Consider the following 26935-nt stretch of genomic DNA (forward strand, 5'->3'; position numbering starts at 1 on the left):
CACAATTCTTTTTTCCCATGCCAATACGCCAATGGGTCAGAATTAACATAGACCTCTGTGGAGTCATTCAGATAGTCCTTCACCATCGACTCAAGGTCCTCCTCCAAGGTTCCTCCACTTTGCGTAGCTCTTGCTGTGCCTCTGACCTTTTGAGAACCAAACCCACGCAGAGCTAGCCAATCCTCTTCAGCCTCCAATGTTTCTGTTGTCTTTCGTGCAGATGATCCGGTTGCCGGTGTCTTTAACGGCTGAGAGGTCACTTGTGCCACAGCCACAGGTGCAGAAGTGGATTGTTTTGACTGGGGATGGCCTGCTGATGTACTGCCATTTCCTTCAATTTCCAGCCGTTCTGTTTCAAACTTCTTGGCTGACAAGGCTAGCCAACGTTTGTACTTTGTAACATCTTCATCACCAAAAGCAAAGAATGCTCTGCCTGCCAGCGCCTTTTTGTAGCGTGGATCCAGAATAGTAGCACAAATGTAATGCTGTTCTGAGTGGATCTTTTTAAGACGTTCATCACCTTGTAGGAGCTCTAATAATTGCTCAGCCAGAAGCAAAGAGTCTTTCTTTTTGTCATCTTTTCCAAACACAGAACACACCTCCTTCAGTTGGTCCTCCAGCATGTACAACAATGGGATAGCTTTTCCCAAATTAGAGTCCTCCTTGCTGACTGCACGCGTGAAGACCTCAAAAGGACGAAGCATGCGTGTTAGGCTTTCAACTATGTTCCATTGCGGCCCACCCATCCTCAGCTCCTCTATACCCTCTTTCAAGAAATATTGATCGAGTTGCGTATACTGCTCATACAGACGCTCAAGCATGTAGAAGGTTGAGTTCCAACGTGTTACCACCTCCTGGATGAGTGCTTTCACTGGCATTTGACATTGATATAGCATGCTCCTCAGCTGCTTCCGGGCCTTAAAAGAATGCCTGAAATGCTTGCAAATTTTTCGGCAGTTCTCCAATACACTGTACGCTGCACTGCGTTTATTACCCAAGAATTTTTGGACAACCAGGTTTATACAGTGCGCCAAACACGGCACTCTGAAATAGTAACCGTCCCTCATGGCCTTAACTATATTGGAGCCATTGTCCGTGGAAACATAACCAACCTTGCGTTTTAGTGGGGACAGACAGTTAAGGACCTTTGAGTTAAAGACATCCAAAATGTTTTCTGCTGTGTGACGTTTCTCCAAACCAAACATGGCTAGTGTTGCATGTTTCCGAGCACCTTTAAAAACAATGTTAGTGTCAACACCTGAGTTTAGCTTTGCTTTAGCCCCTGAAAAAGAGACCCAGTGTGCAGTGATGCACATGTAATCAGCGCCTGCGCCACTGGTCCACATGTCTGTTGTCAGATGTATAGTGTGAACAGCACTCTTCTGCAAAGCTGCCCCAATCACCTTCAGAACATCTTCATGTAGTGCTGGAACCGCAACTCGGGCAAAATAGAACCGGCTAGGAACCTTCCATTTAGGGCAGAGCGCTGTCACTAATTCTAGAAAACCAACCCCTTCTACAAAAGAAAAAGGGAGAAGGTCCAGAGCTAGCATTTTAGCCAGCTTAGTGTTATACAGACGGGTCATTGGGTGGTTGCGTTCATATTGCGCTTCTGTAAACAACATCTTTTTAATGTTGCCCTGGACCAATGATTTACGGGATGATGATGATCTCTTCGACCCAGTTACGCTCGCTGATGAACTTTTCCGCATTGATGTCTCACTCTCTCCCACACTCTTAGTGTGGCTCCCATGGGGTGTGCTGCTGACATGGGAACTGGGTGTAAGTGAAGTGTTTGAATCGTCTTCTTCTACCTCCTCGTCATCAGCAGATGACAAATCAACGTTTTCATTACGTGCAATTCCGGCTTGCTTGACCGCCTCTAGGTGCGGAAACCATTGGACAGCGTGCCTTCTCTCAAGATGACCTCTCTGGCCTCCGGTACCATAGTTAGAACCAAGCTTACCACGACTAAATCGAAGCTTACAAAGGCTACAAATGGCTACGTTTTCCTTTTTTGGGCAAACACTAAAGAAGTCCCAAACTGGAGACTTGAAATGTCTTCGGGGGCCGGAGGAGGCGGCGATACTGGTGGTGGTGGTCCTGCTGCTAATGACAGATGAAGTGGAGGATGTGGATTGCCGAACTTCAGTACGTTTTGCACTTTCACCACCACGAATTGAGGTCGAGGACGAGGTGGGTACCTTCTTGCGGAGAAATATGGAAGCGGTAGGTTTTGGTGTACTACTTAACTCCAAATCTAATGATTCCATTTCCATTGCCTCCTCGCCGACATCATCATCACGCTCAGCAGCTTCTCGGGATAGGGTCAAAATGTCTCTTTGCTGCATGCCCGGTGGGGCTGCAGTGACCTTTGTGATGACTGGCTCGTCGTCATCGTGAGAGGCTTCATCACCAGCAGTATCTGTCACTTCTTGTTGAGCCTCATCACACTCCATAGGTTTGAGTTTTTGGACGACCTTCCTTTTACGCTTAGGTAGCGGTGTCAGATCATGGTGTGCCTCACTGTCAGACCGCAGTTGTGGTTCCCAAGACAGATCACTTGCATCAGAACGAGGTGGGCTTGAAGAAGATGTAGACACCCCCCTTGATCTTTTCCTTGCTAGGGATGTGGAAGACAATGAATGATCATCAGGAGGAGTGGCTTCCAATGATACCTCAGCTTCATTGTCGATTTCCAAATGTGCCCCTACTTCGGGAGGAACAACTATTGTGGGCACTTGTGAACCTCCATGCACCTTTGCTTGCGCATCTCCTTTTGCTGCCTCTCCTTCCACATGTACTTGGGCGTGTACTTGCACATGGTGTTGTTGTTGCGGCTGTGGTTGTTCAACACTTGTCAGATGAGTTACAACAACCTGTGTTGATTCAGGGACATTGCTGCTACTTTCTTGCGATGAGCCAACATCACTGGTCGATGGTGATTGGAGAAGTACACTGACTGCCTCTGAAGCACTCAAGGGCTTTGACTTAAGTTGGCGTGGTGGTGGAGGCACTGAACCCAATGGAGCAGGGGTGCTGCTCTCAGCTTGGTCCCCAGCAGATCCTGCTGCTGCAGGCGTACTTTTTTTTTTGCTCCCAAAAAAAGTGGCGGGTGGCACACCAGCCTCCTTGGTAACTTGCTTCTTCTGCTCCTTACTAGCAACTTTCTTGCTAGAGGAGCTACGGAGAACTTTCTTTGGGGGCGGGGCCATCTTCTTCAGAGCAGGTCAGACAGCAGGCCGCAGTTGCACGAATTGTAGAGTTGTCTGAGGCCAGACGTGACGTCGCGTGACGTTATGCTGCACACACACACCGCTGCAGGACTTCTTCCTGGCACTGGTGGTTCTCTTGAGTCTTATGCACCTAAAAAAAATGGAAGACAGAGGAACATCAGTTCAGTTATAGAGCACAAAAAAATCGAAAAACACTGCAAAATCAGCACAATCCCAATCCATCCATGCCCTCCATAATGTTTAAATTCAAGACAACCCACAGAAAGACTAGGCCCATGCAAGACTCACTACCCCTGGGCATAAATAAAGGTTGAAAAGTAGGCAAAATGGTTGGAGGCCTAACAACAAAGCCTGCATTCAAAATGGCCACTTGCCTGCCAGCACATGGCCAGTGCCTGTAGCTGCACTCAAAATGGCCACCAGCCACATGGCATGTCCCTCCCCATGAACACCCCCAAAAATCGAAAAACACTGCAAAATCAGCACAATCCCATTCCATCCATGGCCTCCATGATGTTTAAATTCAAGACAGCCCACAGAAAGACTAGGCCCATGCTAGACTCAAATACCCCTGGTGAAAAGGCCACAAGTACAGGCCAAAAATCGAAAAACACTGCAAAATCAGCACAATCCCATTCCATCCATGGCCTCCATGATGTTTAAATTCAAGACAGCCCACAGAAAGACTAGGCCCATGCTAGACTCAAATACCCCTGGTGAAAAGGCCACAAGTACAGGCCCAAAAATCGAAAAACACTGCAAAATCAGCACAATCCCATTCCATCCATGGCCTCCATGATGTTTAAATTCAAGACAGCCCACAGAAAGACTAGGCCCATGCTAGACTCAAATACCCCTGGTGAAAAGGCCACAAGTACAGGCCCAAAAATCGAAAAACACTGCAAAATCAGCACAATCCCATTCAATCCATGGCCTCCATGATGTTTAAATTCAAGACAACCCACAGAAATACTAGGCCCATGCAAGACTCACTACCCCTGGGCATAAATAAAGGTTGAAAAGTAGGCAAAATGGTTGGAGGCCTAACAACAAAGCCTGCATTCAAAATGGCCACTTGCCTGCCAGCACATGGCCAGTGCCTGTAGCTGCACTCAAAATGGCCACCAGCCACATGGCATGTCCCTCCCCATGAACACCCCCAAAAATCGAAAAACACTGCAAAATCAGCACAATCCCATTCCATCCATGGCCTCCATGATGTTTAAATTCAAGACAGCCCACAGAAAGACTAGGCCCATGCTAGACTCAAATACCCCTGGTGAAAAGGCCACAAGTACAGGCCCAAAAATCGAAAAACACTGCAAAATCAGCACAATCCCATTCCATCCATGGCCTCCATGATGTTTAAATTCAAGACAGCCCACAGAAAGACTAGGCCCATGCTAGACTCAAATACCCCTGGTGAAAAGGCCACAAGTACAGGCCCAAAAATCGAAAAACACTGCAAAATCAGCACAATCCCATTCCATCCATGGCCTCCATGATGTTTAAATTCAAGACAACCCACAGAAATACTAGGCCCATGCAAGACTCACTACCCCTGGGCATAAATAAAGGTTGAAAAGTAGGCAAAATGGTTGGAGGCCTAACAACAAAGCCTGCATTCAAAATGGCCACTTGCCTGCCAGCACATGGCCAGTGCCTGTAGCTGCACTCAAAATGGCCACCAGCCACATGGCATGTCCCTCCCCATGAACACCCCCAAAAATCGAAAAACACTGCAAAATCAGCACAATCCCATTCCATCCATGGCCTCCATGATGTTTAAATTCAAGACAGCCCACAGAAAGACTAGGCCCATGCTAGACTCAAATACCCCTGGTGAAAAGGCCACAAGTACAGGCCCAAAAATCGAAAAACACTGCAAAATCAGCACAATCCCATTCCATCCATGGCCTCCATGATGTTTAAATTCAAGACAGCCCACAGAAAGACTAGGCCCATGCTAGACTCAAATACCCCTGGTGAAAAGGCCACAAGTACAGGCCCAAAAATCGAAAAACACTGCAAAATCAGCACAATCCCATTCAATCCATGGCCTCCATGATGTTTAAATTCAAGACAACCCACAGAAATACTAGGCCCATGCAAGACTCACTACCCCTGGGCATAAATAAAGGTTGAAAAGTAGGCAAAATGGTTGGCGGCCTAACAACAAAGCCTGCATTCAAAATGGCCACTTGCCTGCCAGCACATGGCCAGTGCCTGTAGCTGCACTCAAAATGGCCACCAGCCACATGGCATGTCCCTCCCCATGAACACCCCCAAAAATCGAAAAACACTGCAAAATCAGCACAATCCCATTCCATCCATGGCCTCCATGATGTTTAAATTCAAGACAGCCCACAGAAAGACTAGGCCCATGCTAGACTCAAATACCCCTGGTGAAAAGGCCACAAGTACAGGCCCAAAAATCGAAAAACACTGCAAAATCAGCACAATCCCATTCCATCCATGGCCTCCATGATGTTTAAATTCAAGACAGCCCACAGAAAGACTAGGCCCATGCTAGACTCAAATACCCCTGGTGAAAAGGCCACAAGTACAGGCCCAAAAATCGAAAAACACTGCAAAATCAGCACAATCCCATTCCATCCATGGCCTCCATGATGTTTAAATTCAAGACAGCCCACAGAAAGACTAGGCCCATGCACCACTCACTACCCCTGGTCAAGGCCCCAACAACAGGTCAAAAATCGAAAAACACAAAATTTTACAAAAAAAAAGAATCGAAAAACACAGAAAAATCAGCACAATCCCAATTCATCTATGGCCTCCATGATGTTTAAGTTCAAGACAACCCACAGAAAGAATCAGTCCACCCACCACTGAGTACCCCTGGGGAAAAGGCCCCAAAACAGCCCAAAAATCGAAAATCCCAAAATTTTAGTTGCAGCAACTGTAATGCCCCAAACAAACTTACTTGTAAAATTTCTAATCCAACAGTGATCCAAAGAAAGTCAAAAAGGCCTCAAATCCAAAGATCCAGCAGCATCCACAAAAAGTAATCCTTCCAGGTCCACATCCGAATGAAAAGTGACCAGGAGATGGACAAAGCACTGGGAGGAGCCTGCTGAACAGGAACAGGAAGTTGAAGACTATGGGGCACTTCCTTCCTCCCACCCCCCTGCCCCCCTCCCCAAAATGGACTCCTCGCTAAAAAAGTGCAGGCAAATGTCAAACTAAGGAGTTATTCACATAAAAATCATCATTTCTAGAAGGTTTATGCTGCTTGCTGGTGGATTTCTTGTGCAGAATTGCAAATTTATATTTTCGCTCGCCGCATCTCAAATCTCGCAATTGCGAAGTACCGCGAGACGTGATCTCGCCGTACTCGCGTTGACAAACTATCGCTGGCAAGCCGCGATGACGTAATCGCGCTCGCCAATTCCCGCGGGATCACACAGCAAGATCCAAAATGGCGCAGCACTCGCAAACTATCGAAAAAAACAACTCGGCAAACGATGATAAACGCCGCGCGCCGCAAAAATTGTATCACCAACGCCGCGCGCCGCCAAAAAAATCCGCTGCGTGCGAATTTGCGGATTTTGCGGGAAATCCGCAAATCTCGCGGATTGCGGATTTCCCGAAAATCCGCAAAATCCGCGAGCGGAACGGATTTTCCGCCCACGCTTACTTGGGACAGGCAATTAAATCCAAGTCTATTGAGAATATCAGGGCAGCTAGGCTGAAGTACAAAAATACTGTCTCAAGAGCTAAGCGTGATTGGGATGAGAAAAGATGGAATGACCTTAAGGAAGCAGGTTCCTGTAAAGACACACGTAGATTTTGGAATGTATATAAATGGGGTCTTGAGGGTAATCCGGATAAGCCACAGAACTGGGTCCCCCGTGAAAAGTGGGTAGAACATTTCCAGCCACAATATGCCAAGAGACAGGATTCGCAGCCAGTAATGGAAGTCCCTTATGAAGTCCTAACTGAAGATTTTTTTAGTCTGAGGGATGTACAGTCTGTATTAAGCCTAGTGGTTCCTGGTAAGGCGCCCGTATTGATGACATACCCGCAGATCTTTTTTTGCAAGACCAAAATTCTTGGGGGTGTTATATTCTCCTTTGGGCAAACATGATAGCTAGGGGAGCCCCTATACCTATCTGCTGGAATGGGGCTGAGATTATTCCTGTTTTTAAAAAGGGAGATAAGTCCCAGCCATGCAACTATCGCCCAATCAGCATGATTGACACCTCCCAAAAAATATTTGGCCGGCTGGTTTTAAATAAAATACTTGATTGGGAATGTAAAAACAAGATCTTATCCCACCTGCAGGCAGGGTTCAGAACCTCAATCAGCATGGTCGACCAGGTGCTGCATTTTGCGATGCTGTACTGGAAGACCGTGCTGATTGAACATGGAAGTTTATATGCCGCTTTTATAGAGTTAAGAGCGGCATTTGACCTGGTTCCGCGCACAGAAAACCACGTTTATGAGTTTTAATGGTTCTAAATCTTTTAAGGGTACCATGGCCATGAACCAGCGACCTTTGGAAAGGGTCCAAGCCTTTACCTACTTGGGTGTTTGCATTGACCGCAATTTGTCATGGAAACAACATATTAAATTGGCCATCTTAAGACATAGGCAGTTAACTGGAGCTTTGTGCCTTGAGCACCAGAAGTCCCTTACTAAGCCAATATCTGTGTTGGCGGTCTATAATGGTAAAGCAGTTAGCTCCGCCTTGTACGGGGTTGAAATGTGGGGATGTGAAAATCTTAAGGGGATGACAATCTCTGAAAATTCCTTTCTAAGGAACTTAATTAAATTACCCCAGAGTACCCCCATGAAACCCCTTTTTTACGATCTAGGGTTATCCCCAATAGCGCTTATAGCATCCTTTCGTCCAGTTTTATACTGGAGGAGGATCTGGACCAAGCCGGAACTTGAGATCTCCGCTATGGGCTTGCTTGACATCATTCGTATTGACATCTTTCATAAGATCAAGTGGTTAGAGCACATTCGGGGTCTCCTGACTAGCATGGGTCTGCGGGATTTATGGGAGGCTCCTACAATTTCAAAGTTCCCGCCTAAGAAGACCCTAAAGACTTTGTATTGGCAGTTTGTGGCATCTGGGTCCTACAGGACCATAGCCCCAGGGTCTTTGACCGGAATGTTTTTGGATATCAAAGATATACCAAAACTGGAACCCTTTTGGGACGTTATCTTAAGACCTTTTGATCGTAAATTATTTTTTCAATTGAGGATTGGGAGTCTGCCGGTAGGGGCATTCACCACTAGATGGTCTCTGGGGGCTAAGGCTGTTTGTCCATCATGTTCAGTTCGCCCGGAAACTATTGGACACCTGTTATTTGAATGTCCAGTGTACACAGAGCCAAGGAGAAAGTGGCTTCGCCCGATGTGCCGGTTAATGGGTACTGACCAGGGGTCAGTGGCAGTTCGTATTATCCGTTCCTGTACTGACATGACAGTTTATACAGCTGTGGCAAAATTCTTGGGCTGGGCCTGGGTTATCAGAAGTAGAATGCTCAAAAACTAACATGTAATCATTGTACAAAACCTAAATTTTTATTCATGTGTATATTTACCCAATTTCTAAGTTGACATGGTTTTAATTGTACTGAAATCAAATTTTAATTATATATTATTTATTTAACTCCATATTTCCAATGGACTGAATTGTATAGTGAATGTAGGGGTTTTATGTGTAAATATGAACTATTCTTAGATTTTACTTATATGTTTGATCTTTGTTTGTACGTACTGTTAGCTTTTATGACAATCGTCGAATAAAGCTTGTTTGAACTGCACTACATGATTGCATTCCATTGAAATGCATTGTAGTGAATGGCAGGTTTTGAGTGTCACAAAAAGGAGAATGTAAAAAGGATGATAGCTGATTGTAGTTACAATATAAATCATTTGTTTATGGTACCATACTAATTTTAGGAATTGTGGTGTGTTCTAAGGTAATTATACCCTGTGGAAAAGAATTCTGCTAGGATTTCATGAATCATGTTTGAGAGAAAAATGTGTTCCCATGATTTTCCCATAGAGTTTATGGAATGTGCTCCAGAAACTAAAATGAGAATTTTTTTTCTGTAAATACACATTATCATTCTCAGTCATATGAAAATGAAGTCTGACATTCTTAGTAAATCATGTACTTACAACAGGGGTAATGTGTGAGTTGATTCCCTTTTGTTCTACTGCGGCCTCCCTGAGTGTTCTAAATAACAAATAGAGAGCTAACAGTGTGGCAAAAGCATGCACACCTAAAGCCATGCTGATTGAATCAAACTGGTACAACTTAAAACATTTAATTTAGAAAGGAACAAAATGAGGGGGCTCACTTTGTCATAGAAATTATGGATAGTGCTGTAAAAAGAAAAACTTTCACACATTTTAAGTGATTTCTCAAATATCTTCCTCTTATATTTCATTAAAACATTCTGAAATACCTACTGAAACATGCCCTTTCAACACCAGCAGCAGACTGACTGTTAACTCCTGGATGATCAGCAGCTTTACTACAGTGTTTTATTGAGCAACTAGAGTGCTAATTTCTGAATTTATGCAAAAGTGTGGCACATCTGAACGCCATCTTGATGGAATCGAAGAAACCTGACAGCATTTCTACTTGGGATACTGCATTAAACAAGGAAATTAGGGAGTTTCATAAAAAAATAAGTCCCTCCAAGGTGGCCACCAGAGATAAAAGAGATCTGATATAGCACAAATATCACCCAAATGTAGCCCAAGTATAGCCCAATGACAAAAGAGTGCAAAATGCTCAAAACCCCAATACATTTGATTCAAATCTTTGCTATATAACAGACTTGATTCGTAGGTATTGGGGTGCTTAACATGAGCACCAGTTGCATTATAGAAGGACACATTCATTTTTGTAGGCACGGGGAGATTACGTGATTTGCCCAGCATTACGGGATGTTGAGCCGATACCAAGACTCAAACACGGTTTCCTAGTTCCAAAGTTGACAGCTTTGGTTGTTACACAACATCCTCTCGACAACATTTACATATGGCTTAATAAATCAAGTAGAAGAGCTTTTTGTACTGTGCACATCTCAAACACTCATATTTGAAGGTGTTCTCATCTGTGATAAGGAAGAAAAAGTTAGAAATAAAATATTTGCCTACAATCACACAATTTGCTCAGTGGGGAAGACAAGATTGACCCCTGTTTAATAGTTTCAAATCGTACAATTCACCTGCTGGATAAGAATCTCTTTCTCTAATCTGTCTGTTTCACATCAATAGTTAATGCTTTGACGTTAATTCCTAATTCTGGCCAGCGGAAGAGTATCCCCTTAAAATATTAGATTATATCCCTGCATTGAGATGCATTTACTGATAGGTTTTAAACTTCAGCTTATAAACATTCCTGTCCTCATCAAAGATAACAGTGCCATTGGTGAACAATAAGAGGCAAGTCAGTTGTCATGTGTGCCCAACATTATAAGCTATTGAATCAAACACCATAGGTTTTTGCAAAGCGCACATCCTGAGCTCGCCTATTTTAAGATGTTCTCATATGTGATCATAATGACAATGGTGGCAAGTTGAACCAATTCTTTGCCGTGAATCACACAATTTGGTCAAGCAAGGAAACCATCATTGTGCTAGATAGGAAATTCTTTATCCCCTTTGCTGGAGCAAGGACTCGTGAAAAAGAGACTTGCTTTAAAGCAATCTTCTCATGTAACCTATAACCCCGTATTAAACCTGGGTCGTGAAAATAATAGGCACTACACAACATTTATGAGAAAAGACGAAGATTGCCTGTCTGTTTTATTAATAAGTAACTCAAGTGTAATTCTAAAACGGCCCCTAACCAAAAATCTTTAGTGCGCATGCATCTACTGCATCTACATAGTATGATGTATATTTTGCTAGGAGGGAACTTTCTGCACTTGCGCAGTAGTTAACAAAATGGCCCCTTGAAACTCACATGCTTGCTGAAAAATTAAACTCAGCTATTTTACTAATGCTAATGAGGGGAGAGTAATAATAAGTAAATGGGATTAGAGTAGGCCTGGGTGGTAAATTCCGTTCCGTTAGCGGAATTTGCGGAATTTGAGTAATTTCGCATTCCACAGCGAACGCAAAATTGCCCAAAATTCTGCGTTCCGCGACTTTGCGAATTTTTTTGCTTGTTCGCGTTCTCAAAATGCGTGTTCGCAAGATATTTCCCCCAAGCACGCAAACCTCAATTGCGAACAGGAAAAAGGCATTGCGAACATGTAATTCCGTGTGTTCGCAGAGATTTTTTACCGTTTCGCCGAGATTTGCGTAACGCAATTACGCAAATTCCGCCCACCCCTAGATTAGAGTAAAGATAGGTGGTATACAGTGGAACAATTTATCTTTGATTTTAACATTTGTCTTTTTGACTCTTTCAATAGTGCTTATTATAGACCTAGAATCATGAGCCACAGTCTATTCCCTCTCGTTCTACCGCACATGTGTAGTGCAACCAAGCTAGAAGACGCAATTTCAACTTGAACATCGTCCAAGGTTGCTGATGGATACTTTCCTAAGAACCGGAATGACAGTCCACTGAAATGGATGGGAACCTGCAGACTTTTTTTATAATTTGTGACAATTACTTTGTGAATGAGGGTGGGAAATAAAGTTTAAATAAAGAATTAAGGGGATGAGTTTATTAACAAAGTGCTAACTGAAAAGAGTAATATGTAAGCATGGTGTGATGATCACCTCCCCTTGCCTGTCCAATCAGAGTTAGTATTTTCATAAGTTTGAAACATTAATGGGTCCTCCCAACATACAGAAAGGTAGAATTGAGATAGCATTAGTTAGTTATAGAGTCTGGAGACAGAGATGCTGAAGCATTGAGACCGGAATGCTTTCGGAGTGACAAGTGGTGCTGAAGAAGAATCGAATTGCTGAACCAATTATCTTAAGTAAATTAATTTAGAAGAAGATTGCGGAGAATCTCAAGGAGGAAGAGAAGCCAGAGAGGGGTGCTAAGCAAGCATCGGAGATAGAGAGGTCGTCTGTCCTGTCCTGATTCCTGTTCTAATTCCTGTCCTGAAGTCTTTCTTTGCCAGATCTTTCCTGGGGAACCCCTACCAATTCCTAGGCCTGAGAGCTGATTTTCACACCATTCTAGGTAACTAATATTATATCTGTGTGTGTGCTTGTATGCTTTTCTCTCTATCCTCTCCCTTCCATGCAGTGTCATTGCAAAGTATAAATGAATGCATTTTGATTGATTACTTGAATTTTCCTTCCTGTGTGATACAGAGTTTGTTCTGTACTGAGTAAGTGGTTCACATGAATTAATCTGAGATAAAATTCAAAATACATCCGACTATGTGATCATTTCCAATGTGTAAGTGTATTGAAATCTTTTGTCATTTCACCATCAACTAGTTCAACTAATGGTCCATTGACCAGAGGAAAGAACTCTTTGATCCGTGAAAGATTAATTAGGGACTAGAGATAACTAATCTAGAGAATTACAAAACATGACCCCAGCGGTTATTGCCAGTGCGTTGTGAATTAATTTATGGGCCCAGGTGAGGATGTGGTGTTAGATTACCTGTTGCTGGTAACCTGCTGGATCAGTTTTCTGGTAGCAGAGCTATGGTTATTATTGACTTGTTTGGTGATAAGTATTGATTATTGATTATCTATTTGTGTTAGCTTTTGTTTTATGCTGCCCAGAATTTCCCGGAGAAAAAGTGAACAGTGGGTGGCGACAGAAACCACACTGCAGTGAGGTTTCTCATCTGGTGGAATAACACTGAAAAGCTAGGTAGGGCTGGCAATGTTAAACTAGGGACTATTTTATGTAAAAGTGAGAGTGATTGATAGCATAGCGTTCACTGGTGAAACTTTGGTCTTATATCACCTAGTAAGGGTAACACTGAAGGAGTATCAGGTTCTTCAGAGCTAGAATGAAGGGTAAACGGAAAGTTCTACTCTCAGTGTATGAAAAGTAAACAGAAGGTCTTAATCAAAGAAGAGTGAGTGGTAGGTTTTACTGGCAGTGAAAAGAAGTAAACTATCCTTTGATTTAGTGGAACAGACAGAGTAGCAAATGTTTATATGTCTTTGTTAATGGAATTTTTGAAAGAAAAGTAAGGAAAAGAAGTTTGCGCATTACCTTGTAAAGGGAGGGTCAGTTGCCGGATTGGACCTGACATCACAGTGAGCCACACTGGGATTGGCGGAAACAGCAGGTGTGTGTGACCAACGCAGATTGTAAAGGAGTGGTCAGTAGTAAGGAGCAGAACTGATGTCATTCGAAAGGCCGCGCTAGCATTGGTCAGATTACAAGCGTGACCTGAAACCTGATTGGAAGCCGGAATAAGAACTACATTTTTATTGGTTAGTGAATATTTGTATGCTCATTTCTCATTTGCCTTTTTGTGCGAGTAGCCCTGACAGGAAAACTCAAGGTTTTGCTGATTTTTGTTTTATTCATCAAGTGTCTAAAAAAATGTATGGAGAAAGGAGAAAAGTGTCATTTATAAAGAAAATTTAAAATTTCTGCAAGAAAGATAACCCTGTTTTAACTAGAGAGGGAATTCCTATCCCACCACCTAAAACACCTGCTTTATTTCTGATGATGAAGAGAGGTTATCATACATGTGTATGGTTGGAGAATTGGATGGAGTATACAAAGAATGATGGTGTTTTGGCTTTTCCAGCGCATGTTACCTTTAATGGAAGAATATTACAGAATTTGAGGATGTGTATGTATGAGTTTGAACCAAGACCTAGGTTAACTCAGTATTAGGCATTAGAAGAATGGGAGAAGGAGGCATTTGAAAGAGAAAAGGGTCAAAGAGGAAAATTTAGAGGATTTTATACAACACATATGTATGGGTCACGTGAAGAACAAATGAAACAGTGGAGAAGAGCAATGGTATCAGAGGGCTTATATCCAGTATTAATGGCTGACGAACAGACGGGGAGTAAGTGTAAAGAAAAATTAAAACATTTGAATATGCCAGGATATGGTGAACCTGAAGATGAGTTATTAGAGGACATTTTGAATAAAAACCCTCCATCGTATCAAAAAGGACCAAGTAGAATTGCCTCAAGTGCACCAATATTAGGACCACCCTTGATTCCACAGGTTTTGCATGAGCAGACAGTTAATAGACTACTTTATGACAAAGAAAAAGAAGCAATAAATAAAAATAGAGAGGCATTAATACAGAAAATAAGCCAACTAAATGTAAATCCTGAAGCATTGACCATACCTGTAACTATAGGCCCTGTTGTTCCTTTATATGGAGATAAATTAAATTGTCCAAAATCACCAGCTACTGTAATGCCTTTAAATAATCCCAGAAAAGAAATCATAGTAACTGAGGACCAAGCCAGTGACTGTGATTCAGTAATTTCATTAATGGATCTACTGATAAGAGACAATGTGAATGAAACCCCAAAGAGAGCTGTACCTAGCAGTTCAAAAAAGAGAGAACAGTCACATCCTCTGGGGTCAGGAGTGCCACGTCAGTAACACCAGAAGATTTAGAAAGATGGGCACAAGGGATTGAAAAACAGAGTTCACCACCTAAAATATTAGACATTTACAAATTAAAGGTAGAATTGGATCAAATAATTGCTGGAAATGTGGGAATAGATAGATTGAACACCCATGATGAAGAAGAATTGTTGTTCGAGTGCAGAAGTATAACTAGAAATGCGAGACTGTTTCATGAGAAGTTGACAGAACTATCCTCTGAGATGGGAATAGATATATGGAGGTCAAAAGTATTACAAAAGCCTTACCGAGTAGATTTTACTGATAAGGATTTGGGAAAATATGAATGTGTCTGGAAGAAAATTGCAAGTGAAAGAATTACTGAGTATTTTGCAGAAATGGGGAGACCTTGATAAGTGGAGAGTAAGTTGGCAAAAGAAAAAGGGAGAAGCACAGGCTAAGGAATGTGTCTGCTGCAAACATGATAAAAGAAACAGGGAAAGTAGAACGATTGTGCCCCATGAGACAGGTACCTGGTGGTGGATATTTGCATGTTCCATGGAGTCGACAAGATATTTTGTCTTTCACAAACGAGTTCCCAAAATTGAGAGAAAAGTCAGTTGAATGATATAAACAAGTTGAAAGGTTTGTGAAAGTTTTGAAGGTTTTGTTGAAAGATTTAGATGGTCTGTTTGCAGACCTATGGACAGAATGTAAAATCACAGTAGATTGGCCTAGTGAAGAATATACGAGAGATTCAAAAACAGGAGCACCCTCAGATGATGTGATGAAGAATTATTACCAAGTAATTACATTTTTGAAATGGAAAATACCTCCAAAAGAGACAGATTTGATAAAAATATATCGAACCACACAAGAGCCAAATTAATCTGTTCATGCCTATTATGAACGATTACTGCAGGTATTCAAGGAGTATAGTGGTTTTGAAACCATTGGAGATGAGGATATTGGATATTTTGTATATTGATTTGTTTATGAATTAAAACCAGCCCTGGACGAAGAACTACACTCAGTTCGCGGAGTTTGCGGAGTTTCGGCAACTCCGCGCTCCGCGGAGAACGCAAAGTTGTCGAATACTCCGCAAACTGCTGCGTAGCGTAGTTCTCGCGCGCTCAATAGAATTTTCGCGTGCGCGAGGATGCTTGTTGGTAAGATCGAGTTGCCGAACACGCAGAAACTGCAATCTGGCACAGAATAACTCGCGAACACGTTAGTAGTGACCGGAAATAAGGGGACGCGAGCGGGCGGGACAAACCTCATGGGTAACTTCGCGCGCTACACATCCCGAGCATGCAGGCAATCAATCAATCAATCAATCAGGATATTTGTATAGCGCGCTACTCACCCAGATGGTCTCAAGGCGCTTGGGGGAGGGAGGTCCGCTACTGCTCGAACAGCCATGTCTTGAGTTGCTTCCTGAAGCAGAGGTGGTCTTAAGTCAGGCGGAGGTGGATGGGGAGGTAGTTCCAAGTCTTGGCTGCCAGGTAGGAAAAGGATCTTCCTCCCATGGTGGATCTTCGGATGCGTGGCACGGCAGCGAGGGCGTGGCTGGTCGATCGTAGCTGGCGGGTGGGAGTGTAGAAGGTCAGGTGGTTGTTGAGGTACCTGGGGCCCAGGTCGTGGAGGGTCTTGTGTGCGTGGGTGAGGAGTTGGAACGTGATTCTCTTGCTGACGGGGAGCCAGTGAAGGTCTCTCAGGTGTCCGGAGATGTAGCTGTGTCGGGGGATGTCCAAGATGAGTCGTGCGGAGGCGTTCTGGATGTGTTAGAGTCTTTTCTGGAGTTTGGCTGTGGTTCCGGTATAGAGGGTGTTTCCGTAGTCCAGTCGGCTGCTGACGAGTGCCTGTGTGACCGTCTTCCTGGTTTCGGTGGCGAGCCATCGGAAGATCTTTCGGAGCATGCGTAGGATGTTGAAGCATGATGATGAGATGGCGTTGACTTGTCTGGTCATCGAGAGGGAGGAGTCCAGGATGAAGCCCAGGTTGCGTGCGTGGTCCGTTGGTTTGGGTGCGCTGCCCAGGGCAGGGGGCCACCAGGAGTCGTCCCAGGCGGAGGGTGATGATTCAAGGATGAGGGCTTCCGTCTTGTCTGAGTTCAGTTTCAGGCGGCTGTTCCTCATCCACTCGACTACGTCTTTCATCCCTTCGTGTAGGTTGGTTCTGGCGGTTCCTGGGTCGTTGGTGAGGGAGAGGATCAGCTGGGTGTGGTTGGCGTAGTAGATGATGTTGAGGTTGTGTTGGCGTACAATGACTGCGAGGGGGCTCATGTAGATGTTGAAGAGGGTGGGGCTGAGTGATAATCCTTGTGGTATGCCGCATATGACTTCGGTGGCCTTGGATCTGTACGGGGGGAGGTGGACTCTCTGGGTTCTTCCGGTGAGGAACGTGATGATCCACTCCAGTGCCTTCTCTTGGATTCCGATGTTGCTGAGGCGCTGCACTAGGGTGCGGTGGCAGACCGTATCGAATGCTGCGGAGAGGTCCAGGAGGATGAGGGCCGCTGTTTCCCAGTTGTCGCGCAGGGCTCGGATGTCGTCAGTGGCTGCGATGAGGGCGGTCTCGGTGCTGTGGTTGGCGTGGAAGCCGGACTGCGAGTGGTCGAGGCTGGTTGGGCGAGCGCAATTGGTGATCCACTGTGTGAGGTTGTTGGCTGCTTGGTTGAGGTCCGTTGAGCTGGGTTCTGGCTCAGTGAAGTGGTGAGCTGGTCGGTGGTGATCTTGTTCCAGTTCCTGCGGGGAACCTGTTGCGGGTGGTGGTGAGTCGTGGTCTTTCTGAAGCTGAAGTGGACGCAGCTGTGGTCTGTCCAGTGGAGTCCGGTGGAGTGGCTGAAGGAGATGTACTTGCTGGAGGAGAAGACTGGGTCAAGCGTGTGTCCGGCGTAGTGGGTAGGGCTGTTCACCAGTTGCATGAGTCCGAGGTTGGCGAGGTTGTCCAGCAGGGTGGTGGTGGTGTTGTCGTTGTTGTTCTCCAGGTGGAAGTTGAGGTCCCCTAAGAGGATGTAGTCAGCGGAGGCGAGGGCGTGCGGGCTGATGAAGTCTGCGATGTCTTCGCTGAATTGTGTGCGAGGTCCTGGGGGTCTGTAGATGAGGGTGCCTCTGAGTGTGGTCTTGGGGTCGGTGTGTATCTGGAAGTGAAGATGTTCGGCGGCTGTGAGGGTGTCGTCTGAGTTGGTCATGATGCGGATGGTGTTCTTGTGGACGATGGCGATACCTCCTGTCTGGTTGACGCGGTCTCTCCGGGTGATCTTGTATCCGTCCGGGATGGCGACGGCGATGTCGTGCGCTGAGGAGGCGTTCATCCATGTTTCCGTGAGGAAGGCGACGTCTGGAGATGTGGTATCGAGCAGGTTCCAGAGTTCCGCGTCGCTCCCGAAGACGAAAAACGGCTCGTGAACGGGTCAAGAAAGCTACTACGCATGTTCGCGGAGTTATGCGTAGTTCGCGGAGTGCAAGTGCATCTTCGCGTAGCTCTGCGGAGTGCGGCTACGCGAACTACGCCCAGGCTTAATTAAAACCCGAGATTAGTCAAATGATCCAACAACATAAAATTTGTTGGCAAAGTAAGACCATAGATAAGATATTAAAGTATGCTAAATATTGTGGAGACGATATTGAGGATAGGCATAAGAAACTAAAAGAAAAGATGATGTGGGCACAAGTGAAGGAGGCAGAACAGCAGGGAATAAAATTAGATGGCCAAACCAATGGACAGACAAAAGAACAGAATCAGAATGATAATGTGGCAAGTGGTGGTAAACAAAAAGGAGGAATGAACAGAGAGGATACGAAGAAAACATTTCCTTGCCATGGATGCGGACAGGTTGGACATTGGAAAAACTAGTGTAAAAATATTCTAAATAATAATGCCCCAAATCAAAATTTAAATCCACAGACACAGAATGAGCTCGTCATGACGACGCCCTTTTTCGTGGAACGTTCAGCACAGCAGGGGAATTAGCCCCGCATGGGCGTCCCGCAGTGGTCATGCAGAGCTCAGCTCGTCATGAGCACAGCGCCACTGTGCCTCGTGACGAGCTGTGCTCACAATGAGCACCGATGGTGTTAAAGTAGGAGTAGTTCTGAAATTGATTGAATGATTAAACAAGGCATTCTAAAGGAAATAATGAACAGTCCTTGTAACTCACCTACAATAGGTCTCAAAAAGCCTTGTGGAAAGTACAGGACAGTGCAATATTTAAAGGAAATCAATTAAATTATAGTACCATGTTGTCCTGTAGTACCAAATCCAGCAGTGATTTTGTATAGGATACCCAGGAATGCTGGATGGTTTACTGTAATTGATTTGTGCCAAGCCTTTTTCTCTATTCCTTTACACCCGGACAGCCAGTATAGACAAAGAGTTTTGTGGGTAATGGGTTGTGCACGATTTTGGCCAATTGTGGTCGCAAAGGGGATACATGACTTTTTCAGGATCCCCTATTAGAAACAGAAAAAGGGTGAAAGAACTATTGGAAGCAATGCAATTGCCAAACGAAATAGCAGTGGTCAAGTGTGCAGCTCACCGGTCAGGAAATGACAAAGTGACAGCTGGTAACCGTTATGCTGACCAAGTTGCTCAGTATTGCGCTGGAAACAATATGTCAATAAACAAAAAAATTTAAACAAGTGGAGTCAGCTGCCAACTTATGTCATTTTCAGTTTTTGCAACATGGGAAGAGGTGAGACAGTTGCAGGACGAAGTGCAAGAAAGTGAAAATGAAAATTGAATCAAGCAGGGTTGTGAACGTAGGAAAGCTGATGGTGTGTGGGTGTATCATGAGGGCAGACCAGTTATGGCAGATTGTTTGCTCTCACAAATGGTGAGAATGTACCATGGAGACACACATGTTGGCAGGGAAAATATGATACGACAATTCAGACAGGATTGGTACAATCCAAGATTTAGGGCAGTCGCAGAAAGTCTTTGCCAGACAAGTTTAACTTGTCAACAAATAAACCCAGGAAGAAAGACAGTGGTCAGTTGGGGAAGAATTGGGAAAGCACAAGAACCATTTGTGAGGCTACAGCTAGATTTCATAGCCCTACCACAATGCAAGGGATTCAGTTTGTTTGTTTTCACGGTGGGTGGAAGCATACCCCACAAGAAGAAATGACAGCATCACTGTTGCCAGATTATTGTTGAGGGAACTCATTCTACGATTTGGTTTTCCAGTAACTTTTGAATCAGATAGAGAAACTCACTTTAACAATGAGATAATTTGAATCATCTGTGAAGCATTCAAGATTGAACAGAAACTGCCCTGTGCATACCTCCCAGAGGCTTCTGGAGTGGTAGAACAATTGAAAGGCACAATAAAGTCAAGATTGGCAAAGGTGTGTGCATCCACTTCAGTGAGTTGGCCAGATGCATTGGCTCTTGTGCTGATGGGTCTCAGAAGTATTCCTGACAGAAACACAGGACTAAGTCCCCATGAGATTAACACGGGAAGAGCAATGAGACAAGAATGTATCCCAGGACAAAGATTGCTGAATGTAACTGATGATCTGGTATTGGATTATTTCCAAGGATTGGTTGACCCGGTGCGTTCTATCTCTCACCAGGTTGGAGAAGACGCAGTGCCAGGCAGCTGGATCAAGAACATGATTTGAGTCCTGGAGATTGGGTGGTAGTAAAGAATCACACCATAGAGTCGTGTCTAGCACCAGGGTGTGATGAGCCACGGATAGTCATGTTGGTCACTACTACAGTAGTGAAGTGTGCAGGCCTGCCAAACTGGGTACATGCCAGTCATACAAAAAGAGTGCCAGCCCCTGTATAGGAAAGCTCACAATTGACACGAACAGTTGAAGTTGCTAAAGGTTGTACAGTCAAAGATCCTGGAGAAAGGGACTCTGGAGAGTTTGACAACGAACAACCAATGCACAAGTCAGGAGGACTGGATACCAATATTTGACATACCTGAGGTCTTCATCAAAACACAGAGTAGAGCAAAATTAGAAGAACAGAAGAATAGTGAGGATCAGACTGTTATAGAAGAACATGCTCAGCAAGAATTGAGCTAAGAAACTGGAGATTCTGAGCAGGACCAGACAGGTAAAGAAGAACATTCTCAGGAAACAGACCAATTGAAAGACCTGAGCAGGGACAGAGATAGATATAAAGAACACGTTCAGGCAGCAGAAGATAAAATTGTAGTAAGACCTGAACAGGACCAGTTAGGAAAAGAAGAACAAGCTCTGGAAGAAGAAGGAAAAGAGCTATCTGAAAAAGTACACGAACAGGAACAGCTAGAGACAGAAGAAAGAGTTCAGGCAGAAAAAGCCACACAGACAAGTCCTGAACAAGGAAAGGTAGAGAGGAACTCAGAAGACGAAGAAAATCAAGTTGTGCAACAACGTAACAAAAATAAAAGGGCTTTTGAAAGAAATCAAGAAGGTGAAAGTGCAGTGCAAGTTAAAAGGGTCAGAAAAGGTGATAATTGGCCAGTTGGGGTCAAAAGGTTAAAATATCATTTAAACACAATAAATGAAGATCCAGAACAAGTAAATGAAGTTACAAATCAAACTCAGGCTGAACAGTCAATTACTAAAAATATCTGTAGAAGCTCAAGATTGAAGATATTAAACAATAAGCTCAAAGGACCTGAATGGACCTATGTGACCCTTGAAGAGTTTGAGAATCTAGATATAAATGAAGAATCTGATGAAGAAGTAAACATAGAATAGATTGACAAAGGCGAAGTGAGGCCTCCTTAAAGTTCTCAAAAAGATTCTGATTCCAAACCAAAAAGAAAGAAGAGAAATCTTCTTGAATCAAAATGGCTGAGGCCAGATTTACAGAAAGCCCAAAACGAAATTGTATATGAGTTTGGCTATTTTTAACAATAGCAGTTCCCTATCTTATGATTACCAATGAAAAGAATGACACTAACCTTAATGAAAAGACAGCTAACTTGAAAGGAGATAGAGTAGAATTAGAAACATCAGATGAGATAGATTTACATCACACAGTAACTGACAACGATACCTCTTTAAACGTGTTCACAAAGTTAATATTTCAGTATGTAGACACAATAGAGATTAGTGATTGTTATGTTTGTATGAAATTACCTACTTCAGTGGCTGAGGGAGTGACATATCCCCATTTACCTTTAACATATGGTATTTCATGTAGCATATTGTCAAGTTTATTTTATAGAACAGGAAAATTACAATCGTATTATTCTAATATAGATGTAGTGTTTATAGAAACTCCTATTCAAAAGAATATGAATCTAGTACGTAGAAGTTTTGATGCACAGTTTTTGGGTGAATTTTTCCGAACAATGAAATCATTAGATACAGAAATAGTACATAAAGAAAATCTAAGATGTTCATTATGTGACGAAGAGAAAGTGTTTTTGAATTTAGTTGAGGAAAGGAGGCAAGATTTCCAAAGAAAAGCTGCTGAACAGAAACATCATATTCCATCATGGGCAGAGAAACAAGGAACTTATACAGCTGGCAAAGAACATGCTGCCATTTCCCTAGATTTTGTAAAGAGAGGGAAAATATGCCTACATAGAATAAAGACAGAATGTAATAACAAATGTATTGGTTCCAGTGAATGTGAATATAACTTCCTCATTTTAGGAGGTCGAGGACTAAAAGGGGGGCACTGATCCATTATTTCCTGGAGTTCACTACGTGTGTGGGAATAAAGTTTATTATAAGCTGCCTGCCAGGTGGTATGGGAGTTGTTATTTCAGAATAGTTTTTCCAAAGAATTACCACGTCAAAAGAATCACTGGAAGCAATGAAAATGCTAATGAACTAACACGTAGAAAGAGAGCTAGTTTTTCAGAAATAATAGTTGACATATTCAGTGCATTGATACCTTCAGTAGGAGTTGTACTGAATTCAGATAGAATCTGTGAATTGTCAACAATAGTTGATCGTCTTTCGAATGATACTGGTGGAGGCTTCTTGATGATTAATACAGAAATTGCTGCAAGTAGGTCTATGGTTTCGCAAAATCGACTTGCGCTTGATATACTCTTAGATAAAGAGGGCGGAGTCTGTAAATTGTTGAAGGCGCAACATTGTTGCAATTATATACCAGACAAAAGCACAAAAATTAAGGGATATATAAAGAATATTACAATAATGGAAGAAGAATTGAAACCACTGGAAGTTGATAATGTATGGGAAAGACTAACAAAAAGTATTTATTCAGTAGGGAACTGGTTTTCCAATACAGGGAAAAGTTTCCTAGGACAAGCATTTTTTTCCTTTAGTAGATATAGCAATAATAGTGTTATCAATAATCATATGGGGTAAGTGTTGTACTAATAAACTGAGAAGAATGAGATATGAGATAAATGAAAAAGAAAATAAATGAGATTATGAAGAGATTTAGTTGGAAGAAATTAAAGGCAAGTTAAATGGCCAAATGAAAGGATTAAGGAACAAAAATGAAAACAATAATGGAAAAGGGATAGGAAAGAACTCTTTGAATAGTGAAAGATTAGTTAGGGACTAGAGATAACTAATCTAGAGAATCACAAAACATGACTCCAGCGGTTATTGCCAGTGCGCTGTGAATTCATTTATGGGCCCGGGTGAGTATGTGGTGTTAGATTACCTGTTGCTGGTAACCTGCTGGATCACCTGTTTTAAAGCAAAGGTTAATACTTTGCCTTTATTTCTGGCTTCCTGGGCATAGAATGTAGGCGGCAGGCAGAAGCCACATTAAAGACCGTCTTGTTTTGAGCTCAAGGGCCCAAGAGGAACGCAGCTTAGTAAAAGCACGCATCTGGCATGAACATTCGGTGGCTTGCCCACTTCTACTTTCTTAGTACTACAATCTGCTGCAGCAGGTAGCGTCACTGAGATGGTTAATTTAGTACAGTCTCACCATGACTTAGTCTGCTGTTTGTTAAATTGGTACCATCTGCACAGTTTCTCAGAAGATATTACAAAGTGAGGTGGGCTATACAAATGTTGCAACACAAATGCTTTGATATTTTCTGGATTCAGTCCATAATTTTGTGAACAATAAGTGCTGAGGCTCGAGATTTTGCCCAGAAACCAAAGATATGGCTGTGTAGTTCGGACTGGACTGTTCCCATGGGGCACAGGGTCAGAGCTGATTTGCATAAAGCCATTATCTAGCCCAGGGTGGAGTGGAGTGCAAACAACGATGGATTTAGGCCCAGATCCTTGTACTGGGGTGAATGTAAGACATTGATCTACATTCTGTCCATCAAATTGTTTTTTGTAATTTTCTCCCTGAGTGTACTGGGGTAGCTCAGACGTGGGTCCCAGAGCCTCCACACCACTGGAGTAAAGCTAGCTGGGCTGATGAGAGGTGTTACCTCGAAACCGGTCCGGTCCTCGGATGCTTGATTCCGGTCTGGGAAAGATATGGCTGTGTAGTTCGGACTGGACTGTTCCCATGGGGCACAGGGTCAGAGCTGATTTGCATAAAGCCATTATCTAACCCAGGGTGGTGTGGAGTGCAAAAAACGATGGATTTAGGCCCAGATCCTTGTACTGGGGTGAATGTAAGACATTGATCTACATTCTGTCCATCAAATTGTTTTTTGTAATTTTCTCCCCGAGTGTACTGGGGTAGCTCAGACGTGGGTCCCAGAGCCTCCACACCACTGGAGTCAAGCTAGCCGGGCTGATGAGAGGTGTTACCTCGAAACCGGTCCGGTCCTCGGATGCTTGAGTCCGGTCTGGGAAAGATATGGCTGTGTAGTTCGGACTGGACTGTTCCCATGGGGCACAGGGTCAGAGCTGATTTGCATAAAGCCATTATCTAACCCAGGGTGATGTGGAGTGCAAAAAACGATGGATTTAGGCCCAGATCCTTGTACTGCGGTGAATGTAAGACATTGATCTACATTCTGTCCATCAAATTGTTTTTTGTAATTTTTTCCCTGAGTGTACTGGGGTAGCTCAGACGTGGGTCCCAGAGCCTCCACACCACTGGAGTCAAGCTAGCCGGGCTGATGAGAGGTGTTACCTCGAAACCGGTCCGGTCCTCGGATGCTTGATTCCGGTCTGGGAAAGATATGGCTGTGTAGTTCGGACTGGACTGTTCCCATGGGGCACAGGGTCAGAGCTGATTTGCATAAAGCCATTATCTAACCCAGGGTGGTGTGGAGTGCAAAAAACGATGGATTTAGGCCCAGATCCTTGTACTGGGGTGAATGTAAGACATTGATCTACATTCTGTCCATCAAATTGTTTTTTGTAATTTTCTCCCTGAGTGTACTGGGGTAGCTCAGACGTGGGTCCCAGAGCCTCCACACCACTGGAGTCAAGCTAGCCGGGCTGATGAGAGGTGTTACCTCGAAACCGGTCCGGTCCTCGGATGCTTGATTCCGGTCTGGGAAAGATATGGCTGTGTAGTTCGGACTGGACTGTTCCCATGGGGCACAGGGTCAGAGCTGATTTGCATAAAGCCATTATCTAACCCAGGGTGGTGTGGAGTGCAAAAAACGATGGATTTAGGCCCAGATCCTTGTACTGGGGTGAATGTAAGACATTGATCTACATTCTGTCCATCAAATTGTTTTTTGTAATTTTCTCCCTGAGTGTACTGGGGTAGCTCAGACGTGGGTCCCAGAGCCTCCACACCACTGGAGTAAAGCTAGCTGGGCTGATGAGAGGTGTTACCTCGAAACCGGTCCGGTCCTCGGATGCTTGATTCCGGTCTGGGAAAGATATGGCTGTGTAGTTCGGACTGGACTGTTCCCATGGGGCACAGGGTCAGAGCTGATTTGCATAAAGCCATTATCTAACCCAGGGTGGTGTGGAGTGCAAAAAACGATGGATTTAGGCCCAGATCCTTGTACTGGGGTGAATGTAAGACATTGATCTACATTCTGTCCATCAAATTGTTTTTTGTAATTTTCTCCCTGAGTGTACTGGGGTAGCTCAGACGTGGGTCCCAGAGCCTCCACACCACTGGAGTCAAGCTAGCCGGGCTGATGAGAGGTGTTACCTCGAAACCGGTCCGGTCCTCGGATGCTTGAGTCCGGTCTGGGAAAGATATGGCTGTGTAGTTCGGACTGGACTGTTCCCATGGGGCACAGGGTCAGAGCTGATTTGCATAAAGCCATTATCTAACCCAGGGTGATGTGGAGTGCAAAAAACGATGGATTTAGGCCCAGATCCTTGTACTGCGGTGAATGTAAGACATTGATCTACATTCTGTCCATCAAATTGTTTTTTGTAATTTTTTCCCTGAGTGTACTGGGGTAGCTCAGACGTGGGTCCCAGAGCCTCCACACCACTGGAGTCAAGCTAGCCGGGCTGATGAGAGGTGTTACCTCGAAACCGGTCCGGTCCTCGGATGCTTGATTCCGGTCTGGGAAAGATATGGCTGTGTAGTTCGGACTGGACTGTTCCCATGGGGCACAGGGTCAGAGCTGATTTGCATAAAGCCATTATCTAACCCAGGGTGGTGTGGAGTGCAAAAAACGATGGATTTAGGCCCAGATCCTTGTACTGGGGTGAATGTAAGACATTGATCTACATTCTGTCCATCAAATTGTTTTTTGTAATTTTCTCCCTGAGTGTACTGGGGTAGCTCAGACGTGGGTCCCAGAGCCTCCACACCACTGGAGTCAAGCTAGCCGGGCTGATGAGAGGTGTTACCTCGAAACCGGTCCGGTCCTCGGATGCTTGATTCCGGTCTGGGAAAGATATGGCTGTGTAGTTCGGACTGGACTGTTCCCATGGGGCACAGGGTCAGAGCTGATTTGCATAAAGCCATTATCTAACCCAGGGTGGTGTGGAGTGCAAAAAACGATGGATTTAGGCCCAGATCCTTGTACTGGGGTGAATGTAAGACATTGATCTACATTCTGTCCATCAAATTGTTTTTTGTAATTTTCTCCCTGAGTGTACTGGGGTAGCTCAGACGTGGGTCACAGAGCCTCCACACCACTGGAGTCAAGCTAGCCGGGCTGATGAGAGGTGTTACCTCAAAACCGGTCCAGTCCTCGGATGCTTGATTCCGGTCTGGGAAAGATATGGCTGTGTAGTTCGGACTGGACTGTTCCCATGGGGCACAGGGTCAGAGCTGATTTGCATAAAGCCATTATCTAACCCAGGGTGGTGTGGAGTGCAAGAAACAATGGATTTAGGCCCAGATCCTTGTACTGGGGTGAATGTAAGACATTGATCTACATTCTGTCCATCAAATTGTTTTTTGTAATTTTCTCCCTGTTGGCACCATTAAAGGTCAGGGT

The sequence above is a fragment of the Lissotriton vulgaris genome, chromosome 4_1 (assembly GCF_964263255.1).
Source record: "Lissotriton vulgaris chromosome 4_1, aLisVul1.2, whole genome shotgun sequence".
Classification (NCBI taxonomy): domain Eukaryota; kingdom Metazoa; phylum Chordata; class Amphibia; order Caudata; family Salamandridae; genus Lissotriton; species Lissotriton vulgaris.